Genomic DNA, 6,000 nt, shown 5'->3' on the forward strand with positions numbered 1-6,000 from the left:
GATCATAATGTAACCCCTGTGAGGTTAATTGGTATAGCCCAGTGGGGTGAAGTCAGAAGCTAGAGGCAGGCTGCTGAGGAGGAGGCTGTTTGCTGGGGAGCTTAATAAATTATAAACTCTTATCACCTTGAATAAGGGCTATAATTCCCCAACAAGAAGACAGAAGCCTGGGGTACAGTTGCTTCGAATGGATGAGAGAGGACTCACCACTTCTTGAACGTTGAACATTGTTGATTTGGAGTTTTTTTGTATGGTTGCACTTAGGAGTTAATATATATTTTTTAAAAAGTTGTATTTTATTAATTGTTAAAAAGTTTAAAAGGAAAAAAAAGTTATTAAAATTTGTGTGAAAGTTGCTTCCTAAGCCCCATAGAACCCATGACAAGAGAAGTTACAGTAGCTCTACGTCCTCCTCTCTCAAATGGCTGTGGGAACCATTTTCTCCCTCTTCAGCTCTTTGAATTCCTTTTCCGCTTTTTAAAAAATCAAACAAATAGGGTAGTAATGCTGAAACATTACTGCAGTAATATTCCTCCTGATTTCTATATTCTTAATCTAAAAGTCTCATCTTGGCTGGCACCCAGGGAAGTTTTCAGAGAAGTTTGTAGTACTGCAACCTCTCAAATGGCTGCAGAAACTGCTCCCTCCCTCCCCACCTCTCCAGATTTCCTCCCCCCTCTTTATTATTAGGAGAAGCCCCGAGCAAATGAGCATCCAATCCCCCCCTTTTTTTTAAGTAAGGGAGAGTTGCCATGCTGTGAGACATTCTACCCCTTTAAGCGCGATGTGCGTCCCGTTCTCTGATGGCAATCCACATTCCCCACTGATCACTACTTGGGTTTACATTTTTATTTCCTTTCTTTACAACCGGGGCTCATATTTGAAACTAAAAAACTGGTGGGCCCGAGACTGCACAAACAGTGACTACAGGGACAGGGAGAAGAGGATGGTGGTGGTGGTGAACAAACTGGGCTCCAACATCGTAATGTTACTACACATGTTCTGAAATTTAAAACAAAACAACAAACAAAAATCCCATTGGCTCCAACCCCCACAAAAGGCAGCTTGAAACAGACGCTTCTCAACTCGTCTGGAATAAGAAAGCAGACACCAAATCGCCTTGAGGTTGTGCAGTGCAGAATGCTAGGAGCCCAAGCCGATTCAGCACTGATTGGCATGAATACTCAGTAGCGTGGGCTTAAAGTGTGCCATGGGGAATGGGCCATGGAGAGGGGGAAATTACATTCTTTGCCTGTCCTGAATAACATTTTCACTGCAAAGGACATGGTAACCTCTCTTGTGACACCACTGCATGGCAAAACTGAACTTAATAAATATGCTGTCTCCAACCTTGCATTCAGGCTAGGGTTTGTTTCCCATGTGCTGTCCCCCCACCTTTCAGATGAGCTGCAAACAGGTCTGTTAAAAGCTGTAACACTCTCAACCTCTTTGACAGCTATAATTCTTCACCAAGGCCATGAACAATTGTGGAGCTGCTGGTGTCTGACTGAAATAATAGCTGTACATACAGGACCATTTGTAAGACAGATGGCTCAGGCAGGTACCATTTATCTGCCAGCGGCTTTCATAACTCTAAGTCTTCCCTGTATAAGGAAAGTGTTGCAGAATTATTAAAACTCACTAATTACTACAATGCATTAATAAATGTTTATAAAACTGTTTCATATTCCTGGCATAGGAAACTTGCACAGGCTGAAGCTGCACATTGGGAGTAGCAATTTGGGAGAGGTATATGTTTGGTTATTCATTCACATACCTAGTTAATTCCCCTCTATAATTCATTGCCCCATCTTGATCTGGCAGCACAATTGGCTGAGACTGTTTATGGTTTCCTTTGCCACTGCTCTTTCTCCTCAACAGATACAAAGCTTTGGCAGCCTTTCATATTTCACAGTTTGGACTGTCTCCTTATTATTGGGCTTGCAACTTTCTCCCATTGAATGATGGGACCAGGAATCAAATGTCATTCTCTAGATCATATTCTGAAGGGCAGTTTCTAGCGCAGTCAGCGTTTCTCAAGTTCTTGTGTTGATGAGCCATAGTTCATCCCTGATGTCTCTTCCCCTTACATCTGGAGGCATGCACAGGGAGAAGTGCTCTGTCTCGACAAAACACTGTGTGTGTGTGTGTGTGTGTGTGTGTGTGTGTGTGAGAGAGAGAGAGAGAGAGAGAGAGAGAGAGTTTGTGTAATTATTTGATTTCCTTCAAGCAGCTCCAAAGAGCTGCTTATTGTCTTTGTGAGTCACCATGACTTCACAGAATATGATGGGAAAATGTAAACAAAAATGCTGGACAAATTGGGGTCCTCACAATGTTAGCAGGTACATATTTCCAACCCCACATCTGCTGAGACTGTGTGACTTGGAAGGGAACCTCATTAATTCTGCACCCACCAATTCTCCCCTGTACACACCCCTAGGCTGTTTTCCTCCACTGTGAGAACCATTTTGGTTTGGGAGCACAGCTGAGGGGGAAAAATCAGAAAAATGACCTGATGAGCCTTTGCGGGGAGAATTGGTGGGTGAGGGATAAGTTAAATGCACCCTGCCTGCCTGCATGCTAATGCCAACACTGGGAAATACAGACATTCCTCAAGACATCTAGCTCCATCCTAGAATCAGTTTGAAAAACTGCCAGTGATATAAAATTGTATTGTAGCCTGAGATTTCAGCCATGGAAACTTCTGAACTTGAGTTCTCTTCATACCTGTAATACCCATGAAAAATCACTAAACAAAAGAGAATTTTTAGTATAGTAGAAAACTATCATTTAGGCATCATGCTAAAATATTTCTTTTTATCCAGGGATTTAACCTAAGGGTTGGGAGGGCAGGGGTTGTTTTTTGATCTGCTTCTAGCATGAGGATCATTTTATGGGTTTTTAGACTGCTTGATGGCTGTTGATTTGTATATTTATGTATATTATTTATAGGGCATCTTTCTCACTGAGTCTCAATGTAGATTATATAATATATCAACTAGAATCAACAAGATGAGACAGCCAATAAGCAGTGCAATGAGGTTTGGATGGCAGACATCTGAAATAGAGCTGAAACAAACCTAAGCATGACATGTCAAATGATGCAGAAATTACGTTGCAGCAACAGATAGTATGCAGTAGTATAGTCTGCAGTCCCTATCTCTTTACCAAAGTTTTTTTGGCCACTAAATTAAGTTGCTTCTATGCTGTATTTTTATGCTGTAGTTATACTTCTGCCTCTTCTAAATGATGTGTTTTTAAGTAAGGTAAAGTGTGCTGTCAAGTTGCAACTGAGACCCTATGAGGTTTTGAAGGCAAGAAGTGAACAGAGGTGATCTGCCATTGCCTTACTCTGCATAGTAGTCCTAGGTTCAGATTACACGAGACACTAAATGTGAGCTGGGTTGGGGAAAACACAACCTACTACATTCACCACACTCACTGTCAAAATGGTGTGCGGGTGGGGAATGGGCTGCTAAATGCATACATTGAGCAGGAGAGGCTGTGCTGATCTCTGCTTTCCATCTATTGTGCTTTGCTGGGCAGAAACGGGCGGTAAGGGACAGGTTATTCATCTGGATCTTAAGTGGTGGACTGAACAGTACAACAGGATTGCTTTCTATTACTGTTGAAATGTTTTTATGAAAGGTGGTATGAAATCATTTTACTTTCTTCCTTTACAATTAAACAGTAAAAGCAAATCCTTGCACATATGATGCTCAGGATCAAAACCAATGATTCTTTGGAGGGGAAGGGTGATAATGATAATTTTGGAGCCTTTCTAACTCATTTCAGCAGGGCTTGCAAACCTTAAGAAACAGTAAAATCTGTACTGTTTGCACTGCCAACCAATCCCTCATATCAAATGAAAACTGATGATTAAAAATCCAGCCAGCGTTTCCACCAAATCTCTCCAAATTATCCTTATCACAGCCCCCATCCCACATGACTTCTTCATGCAGGTTCTATAATCTCCTGCATCGCATTTTTGGATGGTCAAAGAGAGACATCGTCCTTTTTTTCACCAGAGGAAAAACTGGTTGGATTTAACACACTGTCTTTAGCTCTGTGATCATATTCAAACTCTTCAGCCAGCAGAAAGGAATGGGATTTTGATCTTTTATAACATTTTCAGTCTTTAATATATGACATATATGAGGAAAAATATCATATCGATCAACTTTTCATATAACCTTCCTATGTCTTTCCTGTGATCCAACATAAAACCTTATGTCGCTAATCCTTTGAGCAGGCACTTTTAAACTTCAAGTTTAAAAGAGGAGATGGTCCATAGATTTCCCTGGGAATCTTTTCAATACAATCGAATCTTAGATCCTGCTTCCTCTCTTAATTAGATTTAACCTTTTCAATATGTTAGGAGGAGTACAGGTTTTCATAAGCTCTTCCCAGCCCGTGTCACCAAAGCATAATCTTCCCTTTCTCAGATAATTAGAATGCAGTATATGTTATACCCTCCAGAGATGTTAGGCAGCAAGCGTTATCAAAGAAAGAAAATCTGTGTATCTTATAGACAACGTATTATCAAGACTTTGCAGAAAGAAGGCCTAAGGAAGAAATCGAGCAATGGAAGATATGTTCATATTTATCCATCAAAATCAAATGTTGCTGCCTGGATAAATGGAACCATTAACCTAGGTCCAAGAACAGAAGCGATTTGGTCTAATATAACTACAGTTGATGTATGACTGTTAGCAAAGCTTACAACATAAATATAAACATTTCTTAAACATTGCCAGTTTAAGTTCTAAAAAAGACAAATGTACTTAAAAATGAACTATAAAATAATCTAATTTAAAGTAGACCTTGCAGGCACATAGCTGTCACTCTCAACAGCAGCTCATTATCCTCATCAACTCTTCCCACCCGGTGAAAAAAATCTGGAAATTTTGAAGCCACAGAAAAAATTAAAGTTTTTTTTCATTAGGGGAGGATGGAAATTTGGGGGGAAATTAAAATATATACAATATGTATATCCTATCAAACCAAAATTAATTTTACTGCATTAACAGCATAAAATGCATCCTTTATAATTTACTTAGCTTATAAAATTTAAAAGTTATACTTTAGTTTTCTAAAAGCAAAACTTCAAATATACCCAATATGTGAGAGAGAACTGCAAGCTGATGCACCCTATGCCACTTTAGCACGTGTATCTTAATTTTTGCTATCCGAGAAATGGAAAAAATAGGAGGTAAATAGAAAACACAAGCTTTGTGGTAAATAACATATAATATATTATTTGTTCAGAAAAAGTCACATACAATGATACTAATACCCTATTTTGATAGTTCCTTAAACTGTATAACATTTAAACATTGAACTGTTGAGTAGTTCAGCAAACACATTACAGAATTTTAATTATGTACAAAATTAGTCGCATTTAAAAATAAAAGTATCAGTTAGGGTTGTGCAGCAAAAAAAGTCCGTAGTATTTGGATCTGAGTATCAGGAATACCATAAATATTTGGTTTTCCTGATATCTGGGTAGAAAAAAAATGCCAGTATAGTATTTGGAATTCTGAATATGTTTGGCTCCATTATTCCCTGTGAAGAAATCTTCTCCATTACTCCCTATGGGGAAATCTTTTGGGAGGGAGGAGGTGGAGAGGTATTTTTTTCAAGCAAACTACACTAAAATTGCAGTAACCTAGTCCTGCCTGTCCACTAAAGACTCCCCAGTTTTAAGTAAATTGGACCAAAGGGACAAATTCTACAGGCCCCTGAACAAGCTGCCCCCAGCTACTCTCCATTGTTTCCTGAAGAAGGGAGTTTCTCCAGGTCGCAGGATGCCTTAGCCAACACACAACAGCAGCAAATTACCAAAAGCCTCCCACTGCAAACAAGCAACAAATCCCAACAGAACCAACATCAAACCAGAGAATCCCAGGAGAACTAAACTGAAGAAAGGGACACTGTTACAAGTCTAACAGAACTAATGTCACTTGAAGATGACAGGCAGAAGCCAGGGCCAATGCCAGC

Source organism: Eublepharis macularius, chromosome 2, assembly GCF_028583425.1.
Source record: "Eublepharis macularius isolate TG4126 chromosome 2, MPM_Emac_v1.0, whole genome shotgun sequence".
NCBI classification, from domain to species: domain Eukaryota; kingdom Metazoa; phylum Chordata; class Lepidosauria; order Squamata; family Eublepharidae; genus Eublepharis; species Eublepharis macularius.